Source organism: Danio aesculapii, chromosome 6 (assembly GCF_903798145.1).
Source record: "Danio aesculapii chromosome 6, fDanAes4.1, whole genome shotgun sequence".
Classification (NCBI taxonomy): domain Eukaryota; kingdom Metazoa; phylum Chordata; class Actinopteri; order Cypriniformes; family Danionidae; genus Danio; species Danio aesculapii.
In genome coordinates this window covers 37,410,975-37,429,250 of record NC_079440.1, presented here as the reverse complement: position 1 = coordinate 37,429,250, position 18,276 = coordinate 37,410,975, and the positions used below count along the sequence as shown (strand labels likewise).

The window sequence follows — 18,276 nt, the reverse complement described above, 5'->3', positions numbered from 1 at the left end:
TCATTCATTCATTCATTCTCCTTCGGCTTTGTCCTTTATTCATTAGCAGCGGATGCCTTTCCAGCCACAACCCAGTATTGGGAAACACCCATACACTCGCATTCACACATGTGCTCATTTACTAAGGCCAATTTAGTTAATCCAATTAACGTATAGCGCATGTCTTTGGACTGTGGGGGAAACCAGAGCACCAAGAGGAAACCCACGCGAACACAGGAAGAACATGCAAACTCCACACAACTGCAACTTTAAAAGTTAAAAAAAAAAAAACATTCTTAGGCAAAACAAAATTATTACCAGTGGCTCAGGATGCTGCGTTGCAATCTTTTAAAGCAAAACTGTCAAAGTGCCGATAGCCATTGACTAAAAATATTCTTTAATATCTTTTAAAATAGAACTTCCTTGTCGGCACTGATGACCTTCTAGGTGGTACACCAACATTTGGCGCCATTCCACTTCAAGCATACTGAGTTTGATCCTTTCATCTCTCTGTCTCATTGAGTTCCATTCGGAAGGACTCATCCCTATGCCCTAATCTCTTCAAAGGGTTTACCCCTAGGGTGAACGCATTGAGGAGTTAGTACATAGGGATGAGCCCTTCCGAATGGAACACAGTGTGTAACAACAAACAACTTACATGCACAAAAGATCATGATGGGCCGAAATGTCCATCAGTTTGAAAACACCCGTTTCGAATGTTATTACTCAATTAAATGGGCGTCATTAGAGGTTATCAGCTGATAGATATTGGCCAGTAGGGGCCTTCTGCTCTTACTGGTAGGCTCAGAAGACTGTTTTCATCCATCCACATGGTTAATCAGCTCTACTAATAGAGAAGACTTCAGATCCAGATCTGTTTGTACATTACTGTGATGGTTGGGTTTAGGGATGGGTGTAGGGGTAGATGTTAATAAAATACAATTAGTGGCAAATTTAATAAATAATATAAATAATTCTCATTATCTTCTGGCTGCAGCCGTAAGTGAGCTATAGCTGATTAACCATGTGGATGGATGATAACAGCCTTCTGAGCTTACTAGTAGGAGCAGAAGGTATTTTCTGGTCCATATCTATCAGCTGATAACCAATACAATCAAGTGATAATCTTCAAATCGGCTGTTTGAAAAGCTTTATTCCGAAAGCCCTTCAAAGTAGTCAGTTTTGAGTACTTTGATTTGCAACACTTCAGTATGGCAGCCATGTTTTTATTCCAAAGATCTCAAGGCAAAAAGTGCCGTAAATCATCTTTTATCTGAAAAATAAATAAATGAGCAAGTCATCAAGTAAATAAATCAACAGCAAATTTCCATTTTTAGGTGAGCTTTGCCTTTGAAAGTAGACTCAATTTGCAGTGTTACTATAATACCTCCAAAGCTTTCTTAGCAATGTCATAAGTGGGCAGCATTTTATGTCTTACCCTTGTCTTTTCTTTGATAGATATCAATTTTAACATCAGGACTTCATAGTTCACTACATGAGTATGAGCTTGTGCTGAATTGCATAATCAGTATGAGCAAGTCCACCAGTATATACTGCTTCCATCTCGTTTTTGACACTAAGTGATCTCTACATTCATTTTCACCCAAAAAAAAAAAACATTTTGAATCTTTTGTATGTGCTAACGGTCAAGGTGATGATGGTTAGAGGAATGTTTGTAATGAGGCTCAGTCAACATGAAAGTATGCAGAAGACTCCAGGAATGCAATAACTCAACACTAATCTCCATCCTCGTCCTCTTGTTTGTGTAGACAGTCCGACTCCCATGACATTCTCTCAGACCTGCTCTTTATCCAACACAATGGTTCCTCTGGAAAGATTTTGTGATGTTCTGTTGCATTCAATGGCGCTATTTACTCTCCCATTATTTATATACTTCCATGCTGCATTTGATTTACTGAGATATCAATTGTAACTTATGGAACCCCTCATATTAAGACTTGTATGGCTCAATATGATGAAAATAATGTCTTAAATATGTATTAGAAAAACTATGATTTACATTTATTTTAACACTTCACATTCCTTTTTGGATTATGGGAGCTGCCGTAATTATGTGCAGTGCTTGATGGCGAACGGTTGCATTTGATTTTTCTGAGGAAAATGTATATAATGCTGCATCGAGTGGCTTTAGGCTGTAAGTTTCAGTCAAAGGGCAACAAGAAAAGAAATGTAAGTCTTAAATAACATTGATTTTCTTTCCCCACATAGTCTAAACACCCCTAGATATTGAGTGAAATCTGCACTGTGAAACCGCAGAGACAAAAAATGCTAACCGCTAAACAACTTGTCAACATCTGTCTGTGTTGCTGCATCAGCCATAACTGGAGAAAACTGTACACATAAAAGTGCTGCATGTGAGTATTTGAATCTTCTAAATCATAAAAATAATAATATGTTTGCAGATACTTCAGAATCATGCTATGTTAACATGCTTGTTTACCTGGAAAACAATGCTAAAGTCTTGCCTAAAGCTTGTTTTGGTCTGTGTACACTGTAGCTTCGCCCACGACCACTTTACCCAGTTATATTTCAGCCAACTCCATTTCATTTCATTCATGAAGGTTTTCTCAATATATGCTGGCACAGCTGAAAATGGAGGACAGCAGCAGCCTCAAACAAAATGCAGATTCAGAATTGTAAAAATCCACATAAGGTGGTTTTTATTTTGCAAACTATTCAAATATTGCAAATATAAACATTAGCTGATTATCTTAATACAGGGGTGTCCAAACTCAGTCCTGGAGGGCCGGTCTCCTGGAGAATTTATCTCCAACTTGCTTGAACACTCCTGCCAGGAAGTTTCTAGTATATCTACTAAGAGCTTGATTATCTGGTTCAGGTGTGTTTGATTAGGGTTGGACCTAAACTCTCCAGGACACCCACCCTCCAGGACTGAGTTTGAACACCCCTGTCTTAAAGTGTAAGGCTCAATCTTCAGGTATGTCATAGAATCGGATTAGAGCATTAGCATTTCACTCAAAAAGAGTGTCATATCATATCATTGTGCCTGCTGCAGCTGTGATATGGCAGGAAAGTTCCTTGATTATTATGCTGGAATGAGATTGTAGTTCATAGCCATGTCAACCAAGAAAATAGCAACTGTTTATTTTCCATTGGTCTTAGTACACAATGTAACTACAAAAAAGTTGAGCATTAAATAGGAAAATTATCTTTTTTTATTTTGAGGAAGATGGTCTAATGGTCTTATCCAATTCAATGGCTTATGCTAAGCTAAGCTAAAACTTGGAGATCGGCTGAATGGAGTAAAAACAAATGTAAAACTCAGCTGTTTAAATCTAGTGGTGTTTTAAGATGAGCCTATTTGCATAAAAATTTATACAAATTGGGGTGTTTCTTTGAGCCATACAAGTCTTAATAGCTTTTCCTTTTAAAGGTGGAGTATGTAGATTCTGCACTAATAGGGGCAAAAATAAAGCCTATTTTCATCATTTCCAAACACCTATTACACTCCTGTTTGCAAAGGATATAGATTGGTAAGATTATTCTTGTGTGTTCAATATTTTATATTTTTGTTTTAAGCTAACATATTGCAAAAGTTATGTTTCTCAGATTTTGTAGGCTCACATTGCTGGTCTTGTGGTGAACAGATTATCTGTGCATATCATGAAGAAAAAAAAAGTTTGCCCTTCTAATCTTTAATTTAAATCTGGAAATGCACTTCCTGTTTATTTTTCAGTTAAATTGTGAGATTATATACATATATCTCAGGAACTGAACATGGCTAACATATTTAACCACGTTGCTCCACCTGTCAGTTTTGACAACAGAAATGGTGGGCCTGGTGAGTCTATTAGGTTGTAATAACTCTCCTCAAATCTTTTTCTCCATCTTTCTGAATGAAATTCCTACTTGACTACATCCAATCAGCTCACAGTAGAAAAAACAAGCCACGCCCACTGTTTTCTAATTTAATATTCCGTTTCTCTAGGAACTGCGTCACAATATGAAAAAAAATAACAGCTGCAGCTTCCAGTTTTTGGGGACTTTAATGGCCCATTCACACGGTGCGTCGGCGTCAATGCTTCTCATTCTCTTTTAATGGGTGACGTCAAGCGTTGCCGAACTGAATTGTGGATCCGTCAATGCCGCTTCAGCATTTTAGCTGCAGAAGTTGGGAACTTCTCGACTTTTTCAAGCGCCAACAGAAGCATCAGCCAATCGCTTTACGCAAATGCCCCAGCTCAGTCAGTAGCCGATTGCGGACTTATTTCATTGGCTGCTATGATGATCGTGTCAGCCCTAACCTCAGAAATGTTCTCCGTCAAGCGTTGGTGCTGAAGCGCCGTGTGAATCAGCCTTAAAACCCAAACATTCCGAATTAATCTATTTTATAAACTCACAGATTGTGTTTATCCTTGTTTAACCCAGATGACTCTTCATACTTGAGGAAGACTTTAGAATTTTTCAACTTCTGTTAGAAAATCTGAATTTTTATCTTTCCTTTTTTAATTTGACTCAACCCACCTGCTGCTGGAGCCACACCCCAGACTTTTGCTATTGGTTGAGCTGCAAGTCATTGACAGATGTTACATACTTCACCTTTAAAGCTCCAGGTCTTGGGATGCAATAGCCAATATGCATTATCAAAGATGGCCGAATGAAAGTTTGAGTTTGTCTTGTGTATTACTATTGTAACACTAACTACTATTTATGCGCTTTAAGAATGTCTTTTTGTACCACATTTCGGTTACACTACTATTGTAATATCACGTGTGCAATGATACGCATCTCATAATAGTGTCAACACTAAAATGAGAGTACAAAGTGGAGTAAGTGATGAACTAATATGGACCACCGATACTATATTACCGCATCTGCGTCTGATATGAAGTATTTCACTGCATTCTGTGTGTATGTGTGTGCTGGTGAAACAAGAGCAGGATCAGTGGAAGAAACTGATATTTATCTGTAGCTTTTTAATTAAGATGATTCTTGATGGGTAACTTGACGGGAATGTTGTTGGTAATGTTTTTGCAATGCTTTGTGTTTCATTTCAGTCAAAGTGGTCTTATTGTCACATTTGTTTGGATGAAGAAAAACAATTGAAGGAAAAACACATGTTATATGAAGGTTTTATGAGTGCACTGAAATGTATTTGGAGAAGTTGGGTGTATTAAAATGATTTCACATTATGCAAGCAGTCATGATGCAGTCTGGATAACTTTTTTCAGGAATACGGTTTTATGCTGTTTATTTTTTATACAAGGTTGGTGGCTGGAATGAACTTACTGTGTCTGTGTCAATAGAATTAACTATCAAATTGTTCGCCCAAATATAAAAATGTGCTGTTCATTTGTTTGGCATCAAACATTTCAAGACCTTTTTTTTTTCTTCAGCAAATAATTTTTATCAAAAACAATGATTCATGAAATACAGTAGAAATTAGTAGTTTACCACACAGCCAACTATGTCAAGGCAAAGAAAGAATACATATATGGAAGATACTGAATTTGGTGGCAGTGGGTGGGGTCTTCATCCCATCCACTGTCTGTGTGGTCATATCTTGTGTTTCTTTTGCTAAAACATGACCTTGTGTCCTATTGATCACTGCCGGACAGACATCCTGTTTAGACTGGCTCATGGAAGCATGAAAGCTATGACGGAAAGATGTAGTATGGGGAGAATAATGGTTGATAATGAAGTCAGGTTTGGAAGTATATTATCATTCTTTTGTTGCTTTGCTTCAAACACCTCTCACCTTTTGATTTTGCAATTGTTACTGGTGTTTTACACCAAGTTGTCCTTGTGATTCAGTATATTATGAAATAAATGTGATTCAGGCAAAGGGCAAACTATTGCTTTTGACTTATTTGGCTGTATGTTGTGTATTTGTACAGTGCATTTTTTTCCTTAAATGTATGCCGACAATTGGTAAAAGTTTCTGTCGAAAAGTTGTTGAAATTGATATTTAGACGCACCAGGTCAGTGTTTCGTAACATCTAATTTTTACAAGGTGGGTTGTTAGCCCAATGCTCAAGCCCCAACCTGGAGAATCAGGACATACACTATGGACAATTTTAGCTTCGCCAGTTCACCTATACCGCTTGTCTTTGGACTCCAGCGTTCTTCTGTGGAGAGAGAAGAACCTTACAGAAGGACAGCCATCCGTGCATCCACCAATCTGGTCTGTATGGTAGAGTGGTGACGGAAGCCACTCCCCACCTGGAATTTGCCAAAAGGCATCTGAAGGACTCTCAGACTATAAGAAACACAATTCTCTGGTCTGATAAGACTAAAATTGAACTCTTTGGAGTGAATGCCAGGCATTACGTTTGGAGAAAACCAGGCACCGCTCATCACTAGGCTATTACCATCCCTACAGTGAAGCATGGTGGTGGCAGCATCATGATGTGGGGATGTTTTTCAGCTGCAGGAACTGGAAGACAAGTCAGGATAGAAGGAAAGATGAATGCAGCAATGTACAGAGACATCCTGAATGAAAACCTGCTTCATAGTGCTCTTGAACTCAGACTGGGGCAACAGTTCATCTTCCAGCAGGACAATACCCCAAAGCACACCGCCAACGTATGGAGTGGCTTTACAACAACTTGGTGGATGTCTTTGAGTGGCCCAGCCAGAACACAGATCTAAATCCTATTGAACATTTCTGGAGAAATCTGAAAATGGCTGTACACGTCATTTCCCATCCAACCTGATGGAGCTTGAGAGGTACTGCAGAGAGGAATGAACAAAAATTCCCAAAGACAGGTGTGCCAAGCTTATGGCATCATATTCAAAAAGACTTGAGGCTGTTATTACTGCCAAAGGTGCATCAACAAAGTACTGAGCAAAGACTGTGAATACTTGCAAAGGCTGTATACTTTAGATTTTTCAGGTTTTTTTATTTTTAATAAATTTGCAACAATTTCAAAAAATCTTTTCACATTATGGGGTATTGCGTGAAGAATTTTGAGGAAATAAATTAATTTAATCCATTTTGGAATAAGGCTGTAACATGAAATGTTGAAAAAGTGAAGCGCTATGAATACTTTCCAGAAGCACTGTACACTGTAAGTAAAAGGTCAAATAAAATGAGGAATTAAGACACTTGCATGGTCTCACAAGAAGGGGGGCAGTAATCAGAACTGCGAGTATGAACAAAAGTTAAATGTAAACAGGTAAAGTATCTTGCAGGTGAAGGAGCAGTGGACCAGGATAATATGAACCAGAGACTGATTGTGCTGAATGGACACAGAAGAGATTGGAAGACACACAACCAGGAGGGAAACCCCACTAGAAAGAAAGACGCAGACACTGTAGATAAACTGGACCAGACAAGGTAACTATAACAGATAGCTAATAGGAGTCACTGACCATTGTTTCATCTTGAGTGCGACGAGGCCAGAGTGAGGTTGAGTACGTTGATTTATGGGGCTGGAGTGATAACAAAGGATGGCGTGCAGGTGTGGAAGTGATTGGAACTGGATGGAGATCGTGTTGATTGGGATGACTGTGAACGGGGTGAATCATATGACTGGGGGTGGGGAGAACCTGGCCTGGCTGTGACACACGGAGGTCCATTTAGGCTACTTCACTATAATTCATTCATTTATTCATTTTCTTTCTGGCTTAGTCCCTTTATTTATCAGCGGTCGTCAAAATGGAATGAACCGCCAATTTATTCAGCATATGTTTTACCAAAGACTACAGAATACACAAGACATGTCACTCGTATCTTTTTTAATCTGGAAAAGTGTAACAGTCAATATGGTGAATAAAGCCCCGCCTACTAGTACACGAGCCAATCATTGATCGCTATATGGTGAAAAAAAGCCCGCCTTCTAGTACAGAAGAAAATCATTGATCACTATAGACTGACGATACTCTGGGGGAGGGGCTTGGACCAGACATGAGTATCTGCAGATTTTGTGAGGTTTGGACATTTAAAAATTAAACTAAAGAGACCAATAAATTTTATTGGTGATTCCTAATCTGAAATTCAATCGTAAGCTTAGCAAGCAATTTTGAAGAATTTATTGTTTCCCATTCAGACAGAATGCCCGAGCATACTTCCCGTGAGGCTTTCAAAGGTGGCCGCCAAGTGAAATTACTTAACCTTAAAGGGACTTTGGTTTTACACAGCGGAAGCCCTTCCAGTCGCAACCCAACACTGTGAACACCCATACACTCTTGCATTCACACTCATACTCTTCGGCCAATTTAGCTTATTCAATTCACCTGTACCGCATGTCTTTTTGACTCTGGTAAACCGGAGCACATGGAGGGAACCCACGCCAACACGAGAACATGCGAACTCCACAGAGAAATGCCAACTGACCCATAATAATAGCACAAAGGCTAGAAATTTTAAACACAGTTCTTAGGATGTACATCTATATAAACAATTATGCTGAAACAAAGTTTACAACATATACAGCACTTGCGTTAATTAATATTTTTTTAAGTGTGTATTTCGTTTGTACTTTTTATTTTAATACAATTTTAGCACAGCCTTGGTATAAGAGATGTCTTTCAAAAACTAAAAAGAGAAAAAAATTCTACTGACACCAAACCATTAGTTATTTGTTATACAGTGTAACTACAGAGAATTGCTGACATTGAGAGTTTGGATGAAATGAGACATATTTCAGATTGGACAGATCTGCTGTTATCAGGCGTCTCGGGGAAGCGAGGGATACTTTAATTTAGCGGAGGATTTCTTTCAGGTTGTGAAGAATGTATTGTCAGAATTCATTTGATGTCCTTGTACATCTCGCTGGGATCTGAAGCATCTGGGATCTGTGTTCACCCTTGAATAGTTTACTTGCTGTACCCCAAATTATTCTGCTCTGAAGAAGACTAAAAATGTTCTTTACACAATGTTTAGAAGTTACTATTGTTCCAGTATTATTTTGGATGTAGGTTAATAGCACATTAATGACTTTTAAAACTTAAATACAGTACAATCAACAGATGTGGACTGCTTGATTTCACTCTCACTATTACAGTTCACCCAAAAATACAATTTTTTTAAATTTCTTGATCAAACTGAACATTTAATTCATAAGATCATCAGGAGCTATGGATATTAATTTTGTTTTGCATGTAAATGTTTTTTGGATTTTTTTTTTTACATGTATTTTATGAATCAACAAGGACCACGTTTTCAGCTAAAAAAAAAAAAACATCTCTAGTGTTCTACTTAAAATCTTAAATGGTCTGAGAGTGAGGAAAATATAATTAAATATTATTTCAAGAGTTTACCCTTGCATCACGGTGGCACAGTGGGTAGCACAGTCGCCTCACAGCAAGGAGGCCACTGGTTCAAGCCAGCTGGGTCAGTTGGCATTTCTGTGTGGAGTTTGCCTGGATTTCCTCCAGGTGCTCCGGTTTCCCCCACAGTCCAAAGACATGAGCTTTAGGTGAATTGAATAAGCTAAATTGTTTGTAGTGTATGTGTGTGAATGGGTGTTGAATGGGTTGCAGCTGGAAGGACATCTGCTGCGTAAAACATATTCTGCATGAGTTGGCGGTTCATTCTGCTGTGGCCTAGAAAAGACTTGGACACTATTTATTTTTCTGCCATGCCACAGAGCGCCTGGATAGTTTAGTTTAAAATAGCATGCGAATGTGCATGTCTGGTGTGGGATACTTTCAACTGTCATGTGCACACAGTGTCATGGCGCTGAGCGGCGCATCCGGTGTGTGACAGATGACTGAGGTAAGAAACTGGTTATTTATAGTGAGTTAGGAATCATCCGATGGCTGAATCATGCGTTGCTAATGCAGGACCAGCCATGGTCAATCGTCAGCACGCGATCCTATATATATATATATATATATATATATATATATATATATATATATATATATATATATATATATATATATATATATATATATATATATATATATATATATATATATATATATATATTAGGCATGTGCCGGTATCACATTTTCATGCTGCGATTAATTGATTGAGCTTTTATCACGGTATACGGTATTATCACGATATTGTAATTTTACTAGAGAAACAGGTAAAAAAACACAAAAAACTTCAGTTTCGTCAACTTAGTAACTTTAATAACTTTTTAATTAACTAAAAGTACTTCAAACATTTAAATACAAATAAATATAAATAAAACAATACACAATATAAAAGTAAACTTGAGCAATTATATCAAAATGAATGTGCAAAGGGAAACCGTCTTCGATCAGCAATCGTGGAATGAACTGCCAACTATTCCAGCATGTTTTATGCAGCAGATGCCTTTCCAGCCACAACCCAATATTGGAAATCACCCATACACACTCATTCACACACACTCATACACTACAGTCAATTTAGCTTATTCAATACACTATTCACTCAGCCTATATTCAATAACAAACATAACAAAAACTGCCTGCTAATGCATGGGTAAATCTTCAAAGGGAACAGTGTTACATTTTAACCTCTTTCACCTCATCCTGCTTGCTGTTTCACTATCTAAACAATGAAAACATAATATGTCAAATTTTTTTCATTTTGATATTTGATTTACCCTGTCTCTTTTGCAGAATATCAGTTTTAATAACCAGTAATGGCCATTATAACAGTATAACATACATTAAATTTAAACGATAAAGGTAAGCAATCAGTCAATGTGCAGAATCAGTGTATGTGGTTACATAAATTAATATATTAGCTTATCTTTGCACTCAGCCAAAACAGTTAACTGAGAACAAGTGATTCAAAAGACATAAGAATTGTTAGATAGAGACAACAAGATGAATTCAATATCACGTTTAACAACTATAGTGAGATGAGATCATCCAGCAGATTGTCACGAGGTGGGGAGTCACAAAACACAAAAATCCAAGTGCAGCAATTTATTTTGACAAAAACAAGGGTTCTTAATCTAGCACAGGAACTACAAACAAGACACAAAAATCTAGAACTGAGACCAGACAAAAGAACTAACAAAAAATCCCAAAATAGGCGACTACAAAAACAGGGAAGGAATGTTAACAAAAAAACCAACAAGAATCCAAGATTGAGCAAATACAAAACTAGAAAACCAAACAAACATACCAGGCATGAGGTGCTAACAAAATCCTAAGGCAACTAAAACACAAGACAAAAAGGGTTTATAAAGACAGGGCTAAATTAACAAACAAGAAACAGCTGAAACAGAATACAATCAGAAGTGCAAAGGATTGTAGGAAATGAAGTTAAACTACAAAACAACCTAGTGCCCTCAAGTGTCCAAAAGAGGGCACTGCAACATGTGACATTACCCCCGCTCTAAGGAAGTGGATTCCAGACACTCCCACTTGATCACCTATCTAGGAGGGAGGCGGAACGGAGGTGGACCAGGGGGAGGGATGGTGGGCCAGACCTGCATTAAATCTACAAAATAAATGGAAACAAAGTGAAGCCATACGAGCCAAGGTAGAGTCCATGAAACGGGTGAGCAAATAAGCCTAGCAGATTCGATGCCCAAACTAGAGGCCACCCTAGTGGTACAAATGGAGGAAAAGTACCTTTAAGCCAGTCATAGGTCCACCATGGTAAAACTGCTGGAATTGGTGGCCACATACATGGGATAGACGGCCACCATGGCAGTGTCGATGAATTAACCATAGGTTTATTTGGAACAAAAGTTTGTTTTGGTGGCAAAGGCATTCCCATCTTAGGAAAAGGCTTACCCATAGATCTGGGTTGTGAAATGAAGGGCTCACTGGCGCTTGAGGACGAGGGCTCACTGGCGCTTGAGGACGAGGGCTCGCTTGAGAACGAGGGCTCACTGGCGCTTGAGGACGAGGGCTCGCTTGAGGGCTCACTGGCGCTTGAGGGCGAAGACTCACTGGCGCTTGAGAACGAGGGCTCGCATGAGGGCTCACTGGCACTTGAGGGCGAAGGCTCACTGGCGCTTGAGGGCGAAGGCTCACTGGCGCTTGAGGGCGAAGGCTCGCATGAGGGCTCACTGGCACTTGAGGGCGAAGGCTCACTGGCGCTTGAGGGCGAGGGCTCGCTTGAGGGCGAGGGCTCACTGGCGCTTGAGAACGAGGGCTCACTGGCGCTTGAGAACGAGGGCTCACTGGCGCTTGAGGGCGAAGGCTCACTGGCGCTTGAGGGCGAAGGCTCACTGGCGCTTGAGGGCGAAGGCTCACTGGCGCTTGAGGGCGAAGGCTCACTGGCGCTTGACGGCGAAGGCTCACTGGCGCTTGAGGGCGAAGGCTCACTGGCGCTTGAGGGCGAAGGCTCACTGGCGCTTGAGGGCGAAGGCTCACTGGCGCTTGAGGGCGAAGGCTCACTGGCGCTTGACGGCGAAGGCTCACTGGCGCTTGACGGCGAAGGCTCACTGGCGCTTGACGGCGAAGGCTCACTGGCGCTTGACGGCGAAGGCTCACTGGCGCTTGACGGCGAAGGCTCACTGGCGCTTGACGGCGAAGGCTCACTGGCGCTTGACGGCGAAGGCTCACTGGCGCTTGACGGCGAAGGCTCACTGGCGCTTGACGGCGAAGGCTCACTGGCGCTTGACGGCGAAGGCTCACTGGCGCTTGACGGCGAAGGCTCACTGGCGCTTGACGGCGAAGGCTCACTGGCGCTTGACTCAAAGAAACTTAAAAATGAAGACTCAACAATATTAGAAAAGTAAGGTTCAATGAGTCTTGAAAAAGAGTCAGAAAAAATAGAAAACAGTTCAACAACAATTGAGGACGAGGACTCAAAGGCGATTTCTGGAGCAGATACTGAACTGGCAGTCATCTCAGGCTGAACTTTTATATGAGCAGGAACCTGGACTAAAACCTCTGAACTGCTGATCACCTTGGGCAAAGGCTGCAAGGTGGTGAGAATCCTGGGCAAAAAATCTGGAGTAATGGCCATCTTACTGAATGGTTCATGAATAGCAAATCTTTTAAGAAGAGCCTCCATATCATTAGCCATCATCGAAAGAGGTCCTGGAGAAATGGTAAACTCAGTCTCTGGACTAGTGATCACTTTAGGCTGAGATTCTAAATGATCAATCAATTTAGGCGGAGACTTAACACTAGCAAGAATATGTCAAAACATTCAACAGCCTCCGTGACACACTCTGGAATAATGGTTGTTCGGGGAGGAGATTCGGAGGTGATGACCATTTTGGAAAAAGAATCAAACTTTAAACTATTACACTTAAGGTGTATAACAAAATCCCAAAATTGAAAAATCTTCAGATCCTCCATCTCTTTCAAAGATAAAGGATGATTCAGACATTGATTAAAGATCCTGATAAGTTCATAGTCAGACAGTCTCAGTCCCATTGACAAAGTCCAAAATGACTGGGCAAAGGCTCCTACCTCCAAACCCTGTTGGCGTTCTGCCACCAATGCCTGGAGACGAAGCAATCGCTCCTTCTCAGTTGCAGGCGAAAGAATCTGGAAACTCATCCTCCAAAATAAAAAATTTATTCTGCTGCTGGATCTGAATGGCCTTAGGATTATGTCACGAGGTGGGGAGTCACAAAACACAAAAATCCAAGTGCAGCAATTTATTTTGACAAAAACAAGGGTTCTTAATCTAGCACAGGAACTACAAACAAGACACAAAAATCTAGAACTGAGACCAGACAAAAGAACTAACAAAAAATCCCAAAATAGGCGACTACAAAAACAGGGAAGGAATGTTAACAAAAAAACCAACAAGAATCCAAGATTGAGCAAATACAAAACTAGAAAACCAAACAAACATACCAGGCATGAGGTGCTAACAAAATCCTAAGGCAACTAAAACACAAGACAAAAAGGGTTTATAAAGACAGGGCTAAATTAACAAACAAGAAACAGCTGAAACAGAATACAATCAGAAGTGCAAAGGATTGTAGGAAATGAAGTTAAACTACAAAACAACCTAGTGCCCTCAAGTGTCCAAAAGAGGGCACTGCAACATGTGACACAGATGAACTGTCTGACATGCACTATACTCTCACCTGGGGTTTATGCTTACCCGCTGAACTAGTGGCTGCAGCTCTGGGCAGAGAGTGTGTGGTCACGTGATTAGCGTTTTAGCCGTGTACTAGAATGAACAGAGAACTTTTCAGAATCGCTAAATGAAACGCCAGTGTATTTCTCGCGATTTCTCTGCGCATCCCTTGCGTTTCTTCTCTCTGACTCTCGACTATTTTGACAAATACACACAGACGACGCACGCTCACACAGAGTCCAAAATAGGAGTTTCTGATTGGGCCAGCCCAATGTCAATACCGAAAAGAGCCAATGGGCTGCAGAGTGTCACATGGACCGGCCCGGTCTGTCTGTCCGGGAAAAAAAGCATCTACTTTCAGAGAGTCACAGATCACAGCAGCGTCAATCAATAAGGCAGAAAAAAACGATAGGCTGCTAAGCCTTTTATGGGACGATCAAATCATAAGACGATGATCAGCCCGGCCCAAAAAGTACGTCGGCCCACCGGGAAAGTGCCCAGTCTCCCAGATGGCAAGTCCGCCCCTTCGTGTGAGGATTATAGTGCGGTGGCAGCGGCGGCGCGCACACAGGGCTTCTACATGTGGGGATTGTTTACATCAGAGTGCGCATCAGTTCTGCGCAGCATATACGCAGTGTTTCTTCAAGCGGTTGATGGAAAATAAGCTAAGGTGCGTTCTAAGAATATAAATTCGGATCTATTATTTTTCACGGTATTTTGAAGTGCCCGCGATAACAATATCGTGCATATTCATTACCGTGATTTATCGCATTACCGAATACCGGCACAAGCCTAATATATATATATGATATGAAATTCTAGAACATTTTATATTGACCTATTGTCGTTTTCTACAAATAAATGATCTAAATAATATTATTCTGATTTGAAATTTGATGACCTGTTATCAGTAGTTTATACACTGTAAAAAGCGATTTGTTACTTTAATTTTAGCACTAAGTTGATTTTACTTTAAAAATTTCAGTAAACCCCGTTGACCTAACTTAACTTTTATAATTATTCACTTTTTTTTTTTTTACTTAAGTTGGAAGAGAAAGAAAAATATCTTTTCAGCAAATGCGGATGTAGCTCAGTGGTAGAACGCCTGCTTTGCATGTATGAGGTCCTGTGTTCAATCCTTAGCATCTCCAAGTGTGTTTTGAGGTTCTAACAATAAAAAGACTGAAAGGAAAGAAAACACAGCTTGTGCATTTGGACAATAGCTGCCTAATGGACATTGGAATCCTAGATTCAGTCCCCAGTAACTCCAAATATTAAAATTTCTGCACAATCAGAAGTGGCATCAACTATCCTTTGAGGTTCTGTCCACAACAGTAAGAAGGCGGAATAGAAAGAAATATAAATATAGAGTGCTTGCATGAATGAGGTCCTGGGTTCAATCCCCACCATATACAAGAGTGTTTTGAGGTTCTAACAATAAAAAGACTAAAAGGAAAGCAAACACTGCTTGGGCATTTGGACTTTGCCGTGTAACGTCCTAGATTCAGTCGCCAGCATCTCCAAGTGACTTGAATCCTTTCAAAAAGGGTGAAATTAAAGAGAACACTGCTTGCAGCTTTGGAAGTGTAGTTGTATGAGGTTCTTTGTTCAATCGGCAGAATCTAAATATCTCTTCAAGAATTTCCTGAAAATTTTAGGTTGCTTGTGCACAATCAGTATTGACTTGTAGTTGAGTATTGACAGTATTGACTTGACTTGACTTGACATCACTGCTTGCTATACACTTTTATACACATATACACTTATTTAACAACACACTTTACATGCCAATTTGCACATAACAGCTGCACATATAATGTTGTATATAGTAATAAACATGTACATACACTTGTCAATCTGTATATTTGCACTCACTACTTACTTCTATTTTTAAAAAAATATATTTATTATCTGTTTTTTGTCCTGTCTCTGTAATCCTGTTGCACTGTAGAAGCTCTGTCACGAAAACAAATTCCTCGTATGTGTGAACATACCTGGCAATAAAGCTCTTTCTGATTCTGATTCTGATTCTGACTTGAAATATCTCTTCATGGTTCTGTCCAAACATTAAAAAAGTAGAATAATAATAATAATAAATAATAATAAATAAATAAAAAGGTTTTGGCGTGAATGGGGATGTAGCTCAGTTGTAGAGCGCATGCTTTGCATGTATGAGATCCTTCGTTCAATCACCATCGTTTCCAAGAGCCATTTGAGGTTATATCAACTCACAAGGAACAGAAAGAAGACACTGCATTTGCGTTTGGAAATGTAGCTGTGTAAGGTCCAGGGTTCAGTCCCAAGCATCTCTGTACCTCTTGAATCATTCACTAATACATGTATTGCCTTTTCAGCACATTCAGAATTGGCATCATTATCATTTTGAGGTTGCTTCCACAATAGTAAGAAGGCGAAACAGAAAGAAAAACATAATTTATTCAAATGGGGCTGTAGCTCAGTGGTAGAGTGCATGCTTTGCATGTATGAGGTCCTGGGTTCAATCCCCAGCATCTCCATGAGCCATTTGAGGTTTTATCAACTGACAATAAACAGGGAACACAAAGAAAACACTGCTTGCAGCTTTGGAAGTGTAGTTGTATGAGGTTATTGGTTCGATCTGCATAATCTACACATCTCTTGAAGAATTTCCTGAAAATTTTAAGTTGCTTGTGCACAATCAGTATTGACTTTAAATATCTCTTCAAGGTTCTGTCCACACAATAAAAAAAGTAGAATGGAAAAATAAACAGTTTTAGGAACGAATGGGGATGTAGCTCAGTGGTAAAGTGAAATTCAAAATTCTACTAACTAACAATAAAAAGAGTGAAACGAAAGAAAATATTGCTTGTGCATTCGGAAATGTTGCTATTTAAGGTCCTGGGTTCAGTCCCTAGCATCTCCAAACCTTTTGAATTATTCACTAATAAATGTATTGCCTTTGCAGCACATTCAGAATTGGCATCATTATCCTTTTGAGGGTCCTTCCGCAACAGTAAGAAGGCGGAATAGAAAGAAAAACATTGCTCACTAAAATGGGGATGTAGCTCACTGGTAGAGCGCTTGCTTTGCATGTATGAGGTTCTGGGTTCAATCCCCAGTAGGGGTGTAACGATTTATCGTATTACGATTTATTGCGATGCAAAAATGTCACAAAATGCAACGTGGCGTTATGACGATTTTATTACAATATGACATCCGTTTTCTCTTATTAGTGAGCTGCTGTCACATGTGAGTTCAGATTACTTGAACTAGCAGCAGTAACGTTGCCAGGTGAGTGGAATTGAAATACATGATTCCCCATCCTCTCAAAGTCGGACGTCTGGCAACATTTCGGTTTTACCGTCATTGCTTTAGACTCGTCCGCTTTTTGACACGCATACTGGGTCAAACACAACCGAAGTCTTCACATTGTTTTACATACTTTGCTCAGCGACATGCATAAATCCTAATGGTGTTGAGTCACATACTGTATTTACAAGGTACAATTCACCCGAAAATGTCATTTCTGTCTTCATGTAATTATGTACACATGACGTGCGCTCACTGCGCTGCTGACCGTGAGCTGTTACTACAGAGAGGGCGGGTGCGCGCGCCCTACTTAATGATAGACGCGCGCGCGTCTGCTTTACTGAACAGAACCTCCACAGGCTGTGAATAACAGGTAATAAAGTTGTAAATAACATTCAGTTTGTAGCACAGAGTAATCGTTATGGAGCCACGCGGGAAATATGAATGGCACTTAGCAGTAAAAATGAAACCGAAAGCGTGCACGTCATTTAAATGATCATATCGCATTTTAGAGTTATGATTACGACAAGCATTTAATGTTTTTTTTCCATAACAAACACAGAGTGTTGTGCATGAAAATAAATGTTTGACAGTTTCAGTATAACTATTCTAGCCTATATAATATTGATTATAATGCAAGAGGGAATCTGATAATGACAAATGTCTGATTTTACTAGTGAATTAATGGTCTAATAACATTGTTAATTACAGATTGCAAGCATATGTCTCAAACATAAAAATACAACTTCAGAATTATGAAAAGTTGTATTCTGATGTCATCACTTTACTGTGAATTAATGACCAGGACACATTTATAGTCCATTATTCAAAGTCTATTCAAAATTTAGCATTTTAACCAACAGTAGACCTACACACAATATTATTGTTGCAAAAAAATGAAAGTGACCAAGCAAAGCCTTAAGCTCTTACAGTTAAATTCACTTGAATAGAAAGCAATTTTTTTTCCACCTTTACTTAAATTTTCCTTAATTTTGTCTCTGTCATTTCAATATTTTATAAAAAGTTTTAAAATTGTTTTATTTTCCAGAGACGGGCCTATTTAATAAATTTTCTTA

General features: G+C 39.5%; 1 non-coding gene across 1 annotated transcript; it reads left to right on the top strand.

Annotated features, from left to right (window-relative positions):
• Window positions 1–16,356: 16,356 nt before the first annotated feature.
• trnaa-ugc (transfer RNA alanine (anticodon UGC)) lies at window positions 16,357–16,428 on the top strand. Its single transcript has one exon. It is a non-coding gene; the product is annotated as a tRNA-Ala (tRNA).
• Window positions 16,429–18,276: the final 1,848 nt, after the last annotated feature.